This window comes from Neltuma alba, unplaced genomic scaffold, assembly GCF_004799145.2.
Source record: "Neltuma alba isolate B1F8T4 unplaced genomic scaffold, ASM479914v2 tig00001591_pilon, whole genome shotgun sequence".
Classification (NCBI taxonomy): Eukaryota; Viridiplantae; Streptophyta; class Magnoliopsida; order Fabales; family Fabaceae; genus Neltuma; species Neltuma alba.
The window spans coordinates 16,579-34,743 of record NW_021632521.1 but is presented as its reverse complement, the minus strand read 5'-3'; the positions used below and the strand labels follow the sequence as shown (position 1 = coordinate 34,743).

At 35.7% G+C, this 18,165-nt stretch overlaps 2 pseudogenes; one reads left to right on the top strand and one right to left on the bottom strand.

Annotated features, from left to right (window-relative positions):
* Positions 1-238: 238 nt before the first annotated feature.
* Positions 239-4,693, bottom strand: LOC114759423 (uncharacterized; annotated as a pseudogene).
* Positions 4,694-5,624: 931 nt separating this feature from the next.
* LOC114759415 (uncharacterized) lies at positions 5,625-18,005 on the top strand (annotated as a pseudogene).
* Positions 18,006-18,165: the final 160 nt, after the last annotated feature.

The window sequence follows — 18,165 nt, the reverse complement described above, 5'->3', positions numbered from 1 at the left end:
AGCCTGACCAAGATAAAAAAGAAGGAAAGGTCAAAAAATTACTAGGACCATCCTATGTATAAACATCCAACCTTGATTAACCTACTCAAGTTCTGGGCATTAAGCCCAAAGGCTTTAGCATTCAATAACATGACAGCCAGTGCTAGCAGTTGCAGCAGTTCAAAACCTGGAACCTTGATGAGACTTCATTTGCCGAGTCTTGCTAAAAGGGTTATGCGTCAAAACATGAGAAGTCAAATTAATGAGTAAATAAGAATCTAACCTCAATGTATTCAACACCCATGTTACTAAGATCATCTACTATGCCATGCGATGAAAACAAGCTGATAACTCCTCCGATCCAACAGAAGATTGGAGTATTTCCCATGGTGACTTCATTAAATTTTATGCTTGCTCTGTCCTTCCAGCAAACTGCTAACAACTGCACACTTCTCTTCCTCCAAAAACCAAACCTACAGCAGTTGCATAAGATAAGTAGTCAGATATCCCCCATGAAGCTCGTTAGACAAGCACACGATTGATATATATGATTTGAGAGGCAATATGAAGATCTATATGACTAAATTGATAGGAAGGAGGAAGTATTTGAGTCAAAATTTAGTCAACTGTTAGTAAGGCAATACATGGTATAAGAAGACCCTAAGCACAATGAGAACCTTTTCATAGAGTCAAATGCAAAGTAATTGTTTCTTGAAAACAGCTTTCTTAAAGACACAATTTCTTGGGTGGAGCAAACCAAAATTAAAGGCACAGAAGCACGATCTTCCACCTGAAAAAAACCAACTTTATGAGAACAAATTTATTAGACAATAGACAGAGGTTCTATATTAAAGACCAAGAGACAGCAACAAACATCATTACTCTTATTTATAATATTTTAGTGCCACTTCAGAAAGTCACAGCTCAACAATTTCTCAGAAATCAGCTTTACTGATCAATTTTAACCATATGACCAAAAGAATTTTCATCAGAGTTCAAACCTTTACAAAATTTTCATCAGAGAGTAATTTCTGAAGGAGGGGAGCTGATGAAATCTCAGTTGCTTCATTTGAAGTAGTATCAGGGTCACAAATGCCACCCCAGTTCTCCTTTTCATTTAAAAGCAGGACAATAGCCATTTGCCCCCAGATATGAGATGAAGTCCCTTCTCATGCATGGTGATATTCTCGCCCAATTTTTCTCTTTCACTCTACTCACTGGAGAGATTCCTTTGGTATTTGTTTAGTGCTTACAAGCTTTACATCCAAACTACCAACCACCAGCTACTCAGCTACTTCCCATCTGGTTAGTAAAGGTAAAATTTCAGTAACTATATGCCAATAAATTACGTGAGGGATAAGTGAAAAAAAAAGAGAGAACACCAGACATCGCATTAGAAGAGCCACAAAACACAAACATTGTGACAAATTAACCAACGAGTAATGTCCTATTATATGTTAGAGGATAGAAAGTTGTATTCAACCTTGGTGTTCAACAGACCTTCAGAATGATCGTTTGCTAAAAAGTTTCTATGTGTCATGGTTTAGGTTTAACCGAAAAAAAAAAAAGAGTTTCTATATCATGGTGAACTCTCACATTATTTTTCTAAGTCTTGTATGTATCAAATAATAAAATAATTTAGATAACAATAGATTATTCTCATAATAAAACAATTTCTCTTCCCTTTTTATAGCGTAGGACAGGGGAGTTGGGACATCATATGATCAGTTCAGTTTCAGCTAACTTACCTCTTGGTGGTTTCTCAATATGCTGTAAAGCATTCTGAAGCAATATAGAGTTTACAGAAACAATCTGATCAGCAAGCAATCTCCCTTGTTCTTTCTCTCCATATCTAAATCCATGGAATACATGTTGTTGCTCCATTTCACACAGTTTTCTTTTTTGCAGCAATGAGACGCTTTTGAAACTTCTTCCTTTCTTTCCATTCCTGAATATACCCAAGAAAATGAATGATCTATAAGTAACGAAGAATTGGTATCATTGATCCATGACACAATCATCTAGTCAGATATGATTAACTCAGTCAACAGAAAAAACTGATCAACAAAAGTAATCCAGCAGTATAGATGATAGGTTCAGCTGAATGCTACATTATGGCAGTCTAAGTCTCCTTGGGTTAGGAATCATGTAAATCAACCAGTAGGCATTGCACAAAGTGAAACAAAGTGTCAAACCAAAGCCAAATGATAGATCATAGTACTTTAACATAAGGATTCCCCCTAACGGTTAAAGAGATTAAGAAAGGTACGACAACATGGGCAATAATCATGCCCAAAAGCGCAGGGTCCCTAAAATTAGCAAATCAAAGATAGAGTCAGAAGAGTATGCCTCACAAGTTGGCGTCTTTCTTTTTTGGATCTCTCATCAGATCGTAAGTTTAGTTCTAGGAGTCCCTTTGGTGGCGTAACATGCATTTCTCCTCTTTCATATCAACATCTGGTACGATTGCTTCTACAAAAGGTACCCAAACAAGCTGATTGGAGGCTTCTGCTTCTGCCGACCTGGGCTTACCGGTTTTGTCAAGGATATCAAAAGACGGATCAAGCAAAACTTGCAGAAGATCATTGGCTCCACTATTGAAAACATTAACGACAGTTCCCAAGGGTTCACCACTCTCCTGATGGGATGAAGTATGGTCAGTGTTGAGTGATGCATTTCAAGGCCAAAGAAAGATTATTTGGCAAAGTAGGTATATGAATAAAGTAATGCAATCACATATCTTTGAATACACAACGTAAGATTCATGACAAGCCCAAACCTTCATGAAAACTTTCATGCCACACAAGATCATTCGTGTAGAATTCACCTTCCTCTAACTCTGGCCTGTCATCTTTTGTGACAAGCAAGGTAGAGCCAATGAGCATCTTAGCCTGCAATGTATTGAACAAAAATGAATATAATATGACTACACAAGCCATGACAAAATAAAAATTTGAAACTTCCAGCTGAAAGCATATAAGGAAGAGACCTGCCCGATGGAGGGCATAGCAATCCCTCCAAAGGGTATTTATATGGGCAGTGCATGAGCTATTGAACAATATAAAACAAGAAGATTTGAAACAACACACTGTCAGCAAGCACCTGCTCCACATGTCAATTCCTCTGAATTTAAGTATCCAACTCTTCTGTCCAGGGTGCTCTCTTCCTTCCTCCAGTTCAACTTCTTGAATCATTTCTCCACCTAAAACGTTTTGCTTCAACCATCTTCTCCCAGGCTGCAATAATAATTTACCCTTAGCTTTTGTCATGTCCAGTACAGTACTTTGAAAATTACAAAAATATTATATTGCTAGACAAAAATTAATGAAAGTTTTACTTTTGAAAACCGTAGTTCAGGAAAATCAGTGTTCGGTTTCACACGAATTTCCCCTGAAGACCATGAACACTGGAGATGTATCCAATGTCTACAAATCCTGATCTAGTATCGCTCGTTTCAACAATCTCGTCAATAGCTGTAAGTTGAATAAAAAAAAATGTCAATCTAATATGAACGTTTATAAATGAATTTCAAAAGAAAATAACCAAGTACACACGCACGCACACCCAAAGAGAGAGAGAGGAGAGAGAGAGCCCTGCAGCCATATCCATCAATAATTAATTGATATATTTTTTTTCGACCAGCAATAATTAATTGATATCTATCAATATCACTATTCGTAAATTTAATTAGGCATACACATGAATATATTCACATATATATACACACCGATTTATTCAGAGTAAATATTTCATAGTGCTCATTATTAATAATGCATTTACCAAGCACATAAAATACTTTTGAGATGGCTCAGAAGGTAGAAGCCAGGAAAAACATTGATTTACCGTTAAAGAAAAACAATATGTGTGTGTATATATATATATATATTCTTATTCCACTGTAATCAGTTTATGGATCACATGTCCATCTTTCAACCAGTCTGAGCTTTATCATTCATCTAAGTAAAGCTTTCATTAAAACTGGGCAGACAAATAATCCATCAACCACAATACGGCATTGGAATAATAAATTACCAATCCACCACGAGTGAAAAAGTTTTTGAGTGGAGTGTAGAGTAATCAGAACAAATACAAGCATGACAGCACAAAGAATTCCAGGACAAAAGGCAGCGAAGGTCAGAGGGACAAAATAAACTACAACAATTACCACTCAAGCAATCTATTAGAAGAATGAGCAAAACGTTACTTTGGCCCTCCAGTATCAATTAGCCCCATCAAAAAGGTTTTTTTTTTAGTCATTTAATCAGGGGAAAGTCTCCTTTTTTTTTTCAGGATTTTCAAGTACAAAAATGATATTATATAGCTTCTTTCTCAAGAGAAAACTCATTACAACCTATTGCAAAAAGGATAAAGTAGAGCAACAAAATTACATAACACAGTTTCCCATTATATAAAAACCAGAGAGAGAAAACTTTAGGCAAAAAAAAAAAAAATCAAGTGACTTTTACCAGTGGTGTGCAAAGCTGGGAAAGTAAGTAGTCTTGTTGAAGTTGCAGGCGGATTGAAAGGGAATTGGATGCATTTGGAGGCGCCAAGAACACAGGAAGGAGGTAGCTGAAATGGAAGAACTTGTCGATGAGAAGTTGAAGGAGGGCTGGCCAAGGAAGAGAACGCACTGGAAGAACAGAGGAGCGAAGTTCTCTGCATCATCCTTTGCTCGGTATTGTCACCGTCAGCTGGCCATCCCAAATCCAATTATCCAAGACGAAGGACAATTAGAACGACAAAAATCAGACTCATTTCCGAAAAACTATTTTTCAAAAGGAACTTGGGGTCGATATTTGATTTCATAGGGGAAAAATGGGGGAAAAAAAATCCCAAAGCATTCAATTTTGTTATATAATTTGCATTATGGAAATAAGTGTATGATTAGTTTATCTCGTAGAATTATTTTTTTTTATCTCGTAGAATTATAATTTTGTTATATAATTATTATTTTTTTGCTTTTGGCCAAAAAAAGAATTATATTTTTTTTGCCAACCTGTAGGAATTATATTAAAATTATCATAAAACTTAAAAATTAAACAACCATTAACATTACAAAAATCACTCTTATTTTGTACTCATTCAATAATGCCGCATTTAGATTTAAGTATTACGCAGACTTGATATTTGATAGAGAAAATGATAAAAAAGAACTTAAAATTACGAAATCATAAATTTATTTTTTAAGATTAAACTTAATTTAGAAATAACAACACATTTTTTTAAGAGTTATTAATTTAAAATTATGCATTTTCTGTTTTTTTTTGTCATTCTCCCTATTTGATATATTTATCTTGGAAATACACAGAATATCATATATCAGCAATTTTCTTTTGTCACCAGAGATATTTAAAATTTGAGCAATATATTTTTTTCAGTATAACTTTTTAGAAAGTTCTATAAGTAAGGAAAAAAATTTTTTTTTGCCAGAATGGAAAAATAAATTTTTTACATAATAATCAATCCTAATATTAATTATTTCGAGCCAAATAATTTTGATATTAGTCGCAGTTTATTTTGCCATTCCTGCCGCTGGCTCGACCGAACTTGGGTAACACACAGAAACAGTCTCTTCACTCCGATCGAAGGAAAACGCTTCGCCCATCTCTCTTTTCGTTCATATATCCTAGAAGTGGCCTCTAATGGCGGAGCTCTGCTCTCTACAATCAACCGTACGTAATTTTCACTTTTGCTTCATTTTGGGAAATTCATTAATGTGCTTCTGTTGCTCTCTTCTTTCTGGGATAGTTAGGAGTCTTTCTCCACTCTCTGGAAGTGGATGGATGTCTCTCAGTATTAGCGGAACTTTGCTCGTATGAAAATTAGGATTGTTTCTAACAACGGTTTTTGTGCTAATGTAATAAGAACTGCATACTTAAGATTGAAAATTCAGGAATCCAGCTATGTGATGATGGGGATATCCCAAGTTTCTGAGCATTTAATATCAGGTCCCAAAGATAGGAAGTCTTTTCTTTTTTATGAAGAAAAGTATTTTTTCACATCCTGCAGAAATTTATATATCATATGGGAAAGTATACAAATATGCTTGATAGCTTGATGGCAATGTTTTGTCTATCTATTTGCTTCTATATGGCATGCTTTTGTAGTTCTAGACACTTATTTTGGAGAACTACTGATTCATCTCGCTCTGCAGCATTTACTTTTGGTGCTTGTTTTTGGATTTTTTTCTTCTTCTAAGGTTTTCAGAGATTAGCCGTATTTATATTTTCCCCCTCATGCATTGGTATAAGTTTATGCCAATTACTAATATGTTTATAACTTTCATTTGCTTATCCAATTAATTTAAGAAACTCTGACTTATTCTTGCAGCTGGCTTTGACGATCTCAATCTTAAAGAAGTTATTTCCGAGGACTCATTAGATTTTGATGGATGGACTGCACTAATTTCAAAGATTGAGACTATTTATCCTGTATGTTTATGAGAACTCTTGAGAATAGTAATTGAGTTTCTTTTTATTGTGAACATATCTGATGTCAATATAACATAATCATCTCTTATTATAAGGGGGATTGACAGTTAAGTACCAACCGTTTTAAGTAGTTGTAGGCACTATTGGGTTCAGTTTTGGGTAATTTTGGCTGCCAATTTTAGGCGTAATTGTCTGAGGTTTGAAAGGTGGAGGGAAAGAAGAGAGGAGGAAAATTCCAGGGTGGATGCATGGGGGATACCTATAGTTCCAAATAACTAGGGGGATTTGCTTTACTGCTGGTTTTCTGTTTGGTAATCTTGCTTTTAATATTAGTATAAAAATCCTAGTTTCTGTTGTGGTTTCCATCTGTTTTATCTGACTTTTGCAGCATTTCTCTGAATAGTTTTATGAAAAATGAACATATTGATAACTTCCATATTCTGTCCTCTATTTTGATGATATTGCATCCACCAATAAGTTTCCTGTGTTGCTGGGCACAAATGTCTTTGGTAGGCTTCTTTGGGATGGATGTAGATCAGTGTAGCATAGATCATCAAGATATTAGCCTTAAAAGGTGGGTTAGGGAAATAGCTGAGCACCTTGAGCAAGCTTTTAGTCCTTATAGGAGACTATGGAGCCTGGAAAAGGCAAAGAAAAGCCTTCAGCTTAGATAATATAAGCTTAAACTGAGAGCAGGGAAGACTTTAGTCAAAGGTGAGGTGGTTTATTTATTCGAGAAGATGCTAGGAGTTCCAAGGCATGACGATACTAAAGTGAATTTTAATGGCTGAAACAGATGGTATGAGGGATAATATGTGATTTACATTCTCTTGAGGAAGAATTAGTGAGTGGCTTTGACAGTGGGGAATGCCTTTTTAGACATTATTATATTGACATTGGAGAAAAAGGAAATGAAAAATAAAAGATTGACTTGTTATGATTTCTGCAGGATGACATGGAGAAAATATGCCTAGTTTACGACCATTTCTTGTCTCAGTTCCCTTTATGCTATGGGTATTGGTGGAAATATGCGGCCCACATGATTCACCTATGTACGATAGATAAAGTTGTTGAAGTCTTCGAACGAGCTGTGCAATCAGCAATGTATTCAGTAGAAGTGTGGGTTGACTATTGTAGCTTTTGTATGTCAGCTTTTCGAGGATCCATCTGATATTCGAAGGTGACATAGTGGATCAAGTTTATTATTTCCATCTCTACCTATGAATATTATAAAAGCATTGCATTATAGTAAGAAGGAAAATTTAAATATTTATTTTTTTGGTCTTCTTTAATTGAATTAATAAATTGATGTCATGGTTTCTTGACATCTCTCTATGCCTGTTATGTTACAAGTGTTCTAACCCATTGAATTTTGTGTGTGTTTTAAGTGGAAGTTTTGCTACCCACAGCAATTGAATTACAGTGAGCTATCTGCTTCTAACAGTGAGATGAAAATGATGATAAATTTGTTGGTGAAAAAGTATGTAAAAACCCAAACAATTTCTAAAATTTCACAATTTTCCTCTAAATCTCTTATTTTTATTTTTTAAAATAGAAATGGAAATTTTATTTGAAAGAAAGAGATTACATGATAGGAGGCTTGGACATTCTCTTAAAGGAAAAATAAAAGGGATAAGAACGCTAGAATTTAAGCATGACGATGTCACAAAAAATCATGAACAGAGCACCATAGGGACGCAAGATTCTTTTTAATCATTCATAAATTATAGTTGCTGAAACACCTTAAAGCTCCTAGCATTCCTTTCCCACCAAATACACCAAATTTTAGCAAAAGTCCACGTTGTGAAAATTGCCTTTTGTTTTGTGTCCCAGGTTTATACTGGACCAATAAAAAATGGTCTAAAGTTTATGCGCAATCCAACTTTAGCCATGTACTAAACAACTTATTTAAAGAGAAGTAGCCATACTACAACGTGAGAACTAGTCTCCAATTATTTCTGAACTAGCACCGCTCATTAAACAAATGCTGAGAGAAATGGCCCAATTTGGAATTTTGTCTTTTCAATGATTATTATAAATCCTGTTGAGTATGCCTAGTTCCTTCTCTCCAATTTCATCAGCACATCAGCTACTTCGTCCTTTTTCCTGTTAATATCTTCTCTATCTCATGTCAGATTGCCAGATTCCAAAAAGTGAATAAATAAAATAAAATAAATAAAGGTGAAAATAGAGCGAACTTTAACTTTGTTCAATTTTTCCCTTTGGAGGGTGATTGGATAAACCTTCAGCGGCCTGCATTCTCCTATAATTTGCCATGTGTTTGAAATAAAATAAGAAATTTCAAAAGTCATTATTTTCTGAAATTCTTCATGAACAACTAATATACATGATCAACATGAATGCATGTCATGATGCAATCTTGGGATTGACGAAAATCATATTTGATGTATAGTTACTATATGTTGTAACTGTGTTAATCTTCCGTCAATGTTAACGGACTTTGGTACCTACTCTTTCTTGTATAAGTACGTGAGTGCATGCATCACCATGCACATATCTGCCAATATTTATCATGTTCCTTGTAATAATGTGATACTGAACTGATTTGATTTTACTAGTCTCTTTTCATACTCAAGTATCTCCGCATGGTTGCTCTTCCATTTTGAGACTCAAGGGTAATTAGATAGGTTTGCTCTGTGATTTTCGGCAGATTATTTAAGAGAGCCATTTCATTTGTTGGGAAGGACTACTTATGTCATACCTTGTGGGATAAGTATATTCATTTTGAGTTTTCCCAGCAACAGTGGATTTATCTTGCTCACATATATGTCCAAGCTCTGAGATTTCCAACCAAAAAGTTACATCAGTATTATGATAGGTATGTCTTGCTTTCTGAAACTTGTACTCCCTCTCTCCCCCTCCCTCTCTATTGCTGGGTCATTCCATAAGCCAAGGGATGCCATGGAAGTTTCGTCATGTTGTACAATGAAATATGTGTCATGTGATCTTATACTCTACTGATTTTGGGGTTTATGGGATTTGAGGATAAGCTCTGTATTTTTTTTGGTGGTTTTATTTTTGTTAGAAAGCATTTTTTTTGTTAAGAGAGAATTTTTTTGAAAAACAAATAAGAGGACAGCAAATAGATCATAGAAATGGACTCCTATTAAAGAATGAGAAGAGGGTCATGCTTTACAATTTCCTTCCTAATGCTTGAAGGGCACAGGAAGAATGATTTATTTTTGGAGTTTTTGTGGACTTTGAAGGGCTTCTATCATTAGTGATAAAGAACGACGCTTAATTTGAAATCTGGCGTCTAGAACACAAGAATGAGGTTGAGAAGGTTGCCAGAGTTTCCGTGTGGACTGTGCATAAAAATTTTGTAGGGTCTTTTACTTGAAAAAATTAATTGTGTAGGTTCTGAATTGTTGTGGAATTTGTTGTAACCCAGAGTGGTATTATGTGAAATTTGCAGTGAATAATTTCAATGAGATGAAGGTGAAAAATGTGAACTGAAAGAAAATTACCTAACTGAAAGAAAATTCAACAAAAGGAATCTCCCTGAAAACCAAAGTAGAACTCAATGTTCATCAAAGATCCCAAATAATTTTCCACAAAGGTAGAACTTACAGCAAAACCCCATTGAAATAGGGCATTCTAGTTAAGGGTCCATCCTGTCTCAAGAAGTGCAATAGGAAGGATAATTTGCATGGCTTACTTTTGGCTTTTTGCAAAAGAGGGGAAGGAGGAGAAATAAAAGGGAGGAGAGAAGTGGAAGGATATATAGAAGAAGGGAGGGAGAGAGGCTGGCTGCTAATAAACCAATAAAGCTTTATTAATCATTAGTCGAATAGGCTGCTTTATCTATAATTATTAACTGCTTTATATGAAACCTAAAATATAACATTTAAATACAAGATAGAAATCCCAAGAAAATAATGAAATAAATACATTAAAATATTAAATTTTAATCCTAATTTATTCTTAGTGAAACTTTTTCTAAGCTTATTCAAAATCATTTTCATATTTATCTATAGTTTATACTACCTCCAGTCCTAAATGTAAGTGCTAGTTAGCTAATTTGTAAAGATTAAGAGAATTATTTAATTTAGTTATTTGTAACAAATGTGTTGATTTCCTTAAAATACCCCTACAGTTATTTGCATTGGAAACTACCTCTTGATGAATATCGTAAATAGATGTGAGGAGAGTTTAGGAAAATAATTATAAATTTGGGAGACAAAGTAGATTGAGGTCTTATGTTTAGGACCAAATTCAATCCCTCTGCTAACTCTTATATTTAGCAATGAAGGTAGTAATTTGAAGATCATTAACATTGTCTTTCGTAATCTATTTTTAATCTCCATTTGATATGCCTTGCATTTCTTGAGCCTCAAGTTGATATTTTATTTCAAGTGAGTCCAACTTGGTGATATTAATGCTTGTACTGGTATTATTTATTCTGTTGAATAGCACACTTATCAGATATTAGTTTTATATGTATTCAGTTTTAAAAAGTTGGTAACCCTCTTGGAAGAGGACATGACAAGCCAGGGTGACACTACAAAGGAATCAGAGTCTGAATCATTGCTTGATGGCGACATCTCCATGTCATGCAAGGATGATGAGATTTATTGCATTATTGAAAATATGATGGATTCATCTATCGGCTTAAAAAGGTTGACAGCCTTGAAAAAGTTCAAGAATTTGGGAGAGCGGCTGTATCAAGATGCTTGCGAGTTGGGTTTGAAAATTAGTTCTTTTGAGGCTAATATGCGAAGGTCTTACTTTCATGTCAAGCCACTTGATGCCAGTCAATTGCAGAATTGGCACCGTTATCTGGATTTTGTTGAACTGCAAGGGGATTTTGACTGGGTATTGTTCTATGCAAAATTCCCAATAACTTAACCATTCCCCCCCCCCCCCCAAAAAAAAAAAATAGTCAGCTTTTCTTGATTTTCTATTTCTCTGATTGACCACAGGCTGTAAAACTTTATGAGAGATGCTTAATTGTTTGTGCCAACTACCCTGAATACTGGATGCGTTATGTGGATTTCATGGAAACCAAGGGAGGAAGAGAAATTGCAAAGTATTCATTAGAAAGAGCAACAGAAATATTTTTGAAGGTATCTTCTTTGTTATGCTTATGGCCTGTTTGGGATAGCATTCGAAAGCACTTGTATGTAAGCTGAGACAACCTTGGTCAAAAAAAAAAAATGTAAGCTGAGACAAAACTTTTTTTTACATACTTACTTCATATTCCATAAATCACGGTTGAAAAGCTAGTTATAAGCTATTCCAAATGGACTGTTATTTTGTTGATTAAGTTTCATGTTGATCGACCTTTGCATCTGATTATTGTTTAATTCAGTTTTCCTAACATGGGTTTGACAAACAACAGAAAGTGATATAGAATCTCAAAGAAAGTGTTTACTCACGACATTACAAAATGAATGGCATTGAAAGCCCCAGATTTTTTGTAATTTTATTTTTCTTTAGAAACTGTTCAATTCTCATTAAGAAAAAGACCCTTTCTCTTATATTTGATCTCACTGATTTAGGCTGGTAGTGGTAAATACCTTATCAAACACTCTCACCTGGTAAGAAATTTTAGTGATTTCTAAACTAAAACTAGAAAACCATGCAAGATGATAAGACAAGATTGTAGTAGTTTTGTCGTCCCTCTCTTCCCTGAGTGAAGCTAAATAAATACTGTAGTTCTGGTCAATCAGGTGTACTTTTACATATGCTGTAATTTGAGAGATTGTACTGTATTGCTCAATATACAATGAAAATTTTACTAATCATAAGCTAGGAAATACAAATCAATTTTTCTTCTTCATGAGTCAATTTTAATCCCTCCTTGTCGATTTTTTCCTTTTGACTTGTTGACAAGGTTTTGTCTTGCTGAAGTAGCTGAGTTCTTTTCTTTCAAGAATACTTTGGCTTAATAGCTTTATGCGTGACTTGGCAGTGTTTATTTCCCCTATCATATGTTTGATGCAGAGAGTTCGAGTAATTCATCTCTTCAATGCCAGGTTTAAGGAACAAATAGGAGATGTTTCAGCTGCACGTGCCGCATATATTCATGGTGGTGCAGAATCAGATTCTAACTTCGTGGAGACTGTCATATCAAAAGCTAACATGGAAAAACGTCTGGTATGTGATTAGCTCTTACTACCACTATAGAAATTTGGCTCTGTGCAATGCCCAGATATAAAGAAGTGACTATGCTACTTTTATCATTATTCTCAGGGAAATATGGAGGCAGCTTTCAATATATACAAAGAAGCACTAGAAATAGCTGCAGCGGAGGAGAAGTTGCGTGCTTTACCCATTTTGTATGTACATTACTCTCGTCTAAAATATCTGGTAGGTTTTATACTCTCTGCTTTTGCGTAAACATTTTGAACTGTTGCCATTATATAATTAATAGAATAAATTGTTCTTACAGTTATCAAGGATATGATATTTTTCCTGGATCTTCTAAAATTTTATCAGGATGCAACTTTCTTCTTTGTATGTAAGACTGCAAATTCATATGAAATTTCATCCAATTAGAATTTCCGAGTACAACGAAATTAAATAATCAAGGGAACGTTGCTGTGCAATCTTTTCTTCCTTTTTCCCTTTTATATTGATGCCCCCCCCCCCCCCAATTTGTAATTATTCTCGTTTTCTCTGTTAACTAAAAAGAAAATAAAAATAGTTAGATGCCAATGGAACTATTAGAATGGCCAAAAAAGAGGGAGTATTCTTTGAGTTCGTCAACTTTATTCAATAATTATTTTCAACTTTTTTCTGTTTATACTTTTATCATTTTCTTGCCACCAGTTCGTTTACATATTCAGAATTTCATTTTTCTTTGCTCGTGTTCCTTTTCATATCAGTAAGGAATTTGGCATATTGGTGGGGCTTGTAGGGGAGACTTTTCCTTTGAGGATTATTCTGTTTATTACTAGGCTATCATTACTCATTACACTTAGTTCTGTTTTTTTATTTTTTCATGAAAAAAAATTGATTTTACTCCATCAAGGGCCTAACAAAGGGTTGAACCAAGAATACTGGAAAGTACGTCAAAATGATCTCCCTAAGATGGAAAAAAGAAGTCTTCTCTTTTAAAACGCATGCTGATATCAGATGTAACAACTAATTAATTTTTGTCGTTACTTTTTGGTTGTTAGAGTACAAACAGCGTTGATGCTGCACGAGATGTCTTAATTGAAGGTATCAAAAATTTGCCTGAGAGCAAATTACTTGTGGAAGTAAGTCTATTTCAATCTAATTTTTATTATATCCTAACTGAAAACAGACCTATGCTGGAACTGCAGAGATGATTTACCAATACATAATTGCATATAACCTATTTGGGCTTCATTATCGACTTTCTGATGGCTAACCTGATTGTTCCCAAGACTAAGAGTGGTGAACTCGTAATGCCAGTTGAAGCTTTTCTGTATGGTTGATAAGGTTACTAGTTTCTAGTTTGCTATTGACTTATGTTACTACTCATGAGTCGGGACCTGGAATTACCAACTAAACAATAGAAGAGACGAGACTTGAAAAAAATCAAATCCTTTCCTTATATCAGCGTTATCAAGAACAACTTGATTTAAAAGTACTTAACTTGTCAGGTTGGCCTCTGGAACAACTGTCATTTCTGAGACACCTGGTAACCCCTTGAGTTGAAGCATGAACATGATACTGGCTTGTCACTACCACATGCTTAAATTTATTTTAATGAAGAGAATTATTGAAATCTCAAGATTATTGGCTTACTCATTTTTTTTACTTGCCTTGTTTATTAAATGGGACTTTAGCATCAGACTCAGCTTGTGCGTTTCCCTTTCTTATTTCACGTTATTTGATTATAATCTGACGTTAATTGGGTCAATTTATTATGAATTTGTTTCTCTTTTTATTGTATTTTATTTGTTGTCTGATCTGGTCATTCAATGTGGACCGTCACCTATTCCGTTATAAATCCTAGGATTTTTCTGCCTCGCCAAGCTTTGTTTCTAGGGCTGAAAGGCAGATTTGTTTCCATTTGCTTTCTTATATAATTTTGTCTCCCTACCAGGAATAAAATAAGAAATTTTAGAGCCATTATTTTGCTGAAATTCTTAGGGTGTGTTTGGTATGAGGGATTTGGGAGGGAGGGGAGGGAAGGGGAGGAATTTTAATTATTTTTCCTTGTTTGGAAACACACAAATTTTAGGAGGTGAAAAATTTTCCTTCCCCTCCCCTCCTCAACCTCCCCTCCAAAATTGGGAGGATTTGGAGGGGAAGGGCAATATTTTGCCATGGTGTGACCATTATGCTCATATTTTGCCATGTTGTGATCATTATGCCCATATTTTGTCATGTTGTAACCATTATGCCCCTATCTTAAATAAAATAAGAATAAAATTGTCCATATTAAAATATTTTCCCCTCCCCTCCCCTCTTTTTTTATAAATCCAAACAAGATAATATTAAAATCCTTCCACTCTCCTCCCCTCCCCTTCCTCTCATTGAGCCAAACATACCCTTAAAGAATATGGCAGCAAGAATGTAACTCTTGACCAGTTGGTCAGAATCTCAATGCAATGTTAGGAATTAACTGTAGTAAAAGCTTGAGTTGGCAGGTGCAGGGAATGATTTTATTTCTGGTGAGCATCATATTTGAATTCAATCTACAATAGAAGTTTCTTACAATTGTCCTGTATTATTGCAGGAGTTGATTAAGTTCTCAATGGCGCATGGAGGCCCAGAGGTCATAGCTGTAATAGATTCAGTTGTTGCTGGTGCAATATCTCCGAGGCCAGATGGATCCCAAGGTCTGAGTACAAAAGATGCAGAGGATATATCAAACTCCTACCTAGAGGTTAGATCTGTCTTAATTCTACTTCTTTCTGTATGATTCATGTGTAAAGTAATTTAAGGGATACCAAATAAGTTTGTTAAAGCCTATTTATAAGGTTTGTTTTTTTTTTTTTTTTGGCCAACCTTTTTATGAGGCCTTGACTCTAACCCTAGATCTCCAGAGTTAAATGCAAATATTCTAGGATAATTTAAAAGATAATCTACTAATCTAAAACATTACATTTATATAAACCAAATCGTAATCCAGATCTAAGATCTCATTCTAATAAAGCAAAAATCCCAAATTTGATTGATCGTGTATCTCTTCACTTGGCCTTTTATTTCCGGACGTTGGTTACATTTTTTTAGGTTTTCTGAGATGCATAGAGATGAAATGGTTGTGTTGCATTTTTTAGCCTTTTTGCCTCCTTTTTAAGTTTATTATGGTTTTACTGTGATGCATGGAGACGGAATGTTGCCAAACAGACCCATTACTTGTTCCTTTTTAATAAAAATTTCTTATTTTATATACAAAAAACGGCTTCATTAACATTCATTTTGATCAAATAGAAACACAGTCATTTAGAAACTCTCATACTGACACTTATATTACAATTCCAGTTTGTAGACTACTGCGGAACTGTACATGACGTATCAAAGGCTTGGAATAGACATGTAAGGTTATTTCCAGGCTTTGTTAGGACAGATACTCGTCAGCAATCAGCCAAATGTCGACAATTGGTGAATTCAGTTAATGATAAGGGAGAAGAGACTTCAGTTGCCATTTCAGATGCCCCAAATGCTGGAGTTGCTTTGCTGGAAATTCCCAGTACTGAGCCTGACGACGCTGCCAAGCACAAGCTTCAATATATGGAAGTGGATAACAGTGTACAAGAGAAAGGAAGAGAACTACCTCTCAGAGTTCTGGAGGAACCAAGTCGCAACGATGCTGAAGAGAAGGTGCCATCTGCGGCTTTAATGGAAGGGAAAGAGGTGTCTCCAGAAGCTTCTAAGAACTTTACAAAAGAATTTTCTGAACCTGAAGTCCTTTCAGAAAATTTAGAAAACCAAATAGCTAGTGAAAAGGAAATGCTACAAACTTCCCAATCGCACTCAAAAGAAAATAAGGCTCATGCCCAGGGAATGTATGAGGTTGAGTTGAAAGAAGAGGAATCAGTGTCTCTGGAGAGCGGTTCATTGAAGCCCCAGAAAAGTACATGTTTTGATTCAGTCCCCGTGACATCACGTGAGTGTGAATCTATGCCAGAAATCTACAAGTCAAATGATGGGCTGAGAGCAGGGGGCTATAATGCAAATCAATGCAACTCTGCAAGTGCTCAAGATTCTGAGTCGGCCCAAGCTCCGGTTGAAATAAATAATCCTTCATCTTCAGGAAGACATCATGATCAAGCAGCGAGAAGACCATTTCTGCAGCCTCGGTCCCACAGAAATGGTGGAAATTGGCATCAGGCGAGGAATGCTGGTAAATTTCACAGAGGTCCTAAACATGGGCGTCGTGGACATGGATATAGGAAAGATCATCAGCGGCATCAGCAGTCTCCCAAAAAATCCCATCCACCTGAAGGGAGTTTTCAAATGTCTACAAGCTATCCCTCCCAACCTGCATTGCAGACTCAGCAAGGCAGCCAAGGACAAAATCAGTTTCAATCCTCTGCCACTCCAGATTTTGCGGCACCTCAAGGCTGGCCAATGCAAAGTGTGCCACTACAAAACCCTGCATCTCATACTCAACCACCTGTTATGCATGCCCCACCAAATGCCATGCAAGGGCATGGGCAATATGGAAATATGCAGAATGCTCAAGCATTTGATCAGATGTGGCAATATTATTACTACCAGCAACAGCAGTTAGTTCAGCAGCAACAGCAACAAATGCAGCCACCACAGGTGATGATGCTTCAGCAACAGTACCAGCAGCAATTGCAGCTGCAACAACAGTACATTCAATATCAACAACAGTCGTTTCAGCAAGAACAGTCTCAACAATTTCAGCAACAAGGTCAGCCCGAATATCTTCAATCAGAGCAACAGGTTCTTCTGCAGGACCAGCCACAGCCTCTACAGCAATACCAGTTTCAGCAGCAGCAACCTCTGCAACATGAGCATCCTATATACGCCCAGCAGTTATTGCCGGCTTCACAGGTACAGCAAAAGGACCCAGAGCAAATACAACAAGATCAATCAACACCTTCTCTACATAGTCAGTCATCAGATTATAGACAGCTTCAGCGGGTTTGTGAACAAAATGAACTTGTTCGATATAAATCTGAATTGTGACTTCATGGTTGGATCATAAACTTATGATATAAAATGAAATTATTTATCCATAATCATGTGCATGTAATTTTATTTAATTTTGGGTCATGTAGGGGCAAGGAGCAAAATTGGTTTCTTCTCCGGTTCCATCTGAGAAATCTTCCCAAGGAGAGTGATGAATTTCCTCATTGGTTTCCCCAAGTGCTTCAGCTGTATATGTTAGATTTTATTCTGGTGGTGGCACATAGGTCATAGATACTTGATTTAGACGTTAGATTTGTAGTACTTGGTGGGTAAAATGAAAAGAATATTGTAGTTCTTATGCATTTATTTTTAGTGAAGTTTCATAAAATTGTTTGCGCATTTTATTTCCTTTTTTATTTTAGAAGACAGTGAGGGTTCCCACCCCTCCCTCACAACCCCACCCCAAAAAAAGAAAAAATTGGAGGGAAGGACATAGATTTTGTTAATTATAAGCTCTCGTATTTTTAATGAACTAGTTGAAGTAACACATGATGTGTACTATTATTTTTTGTAGGGACTATTTACACGCTGAATTCATTTATGTCTTTCTTGCGATGTTCAGTGAAAATATCAAAACATGGGGATGTTAGGAGCGTTGGGCTTAGCTGGATGAAGCCGGCTTGGGCCCAGCAGAAGTCTTGTTGAC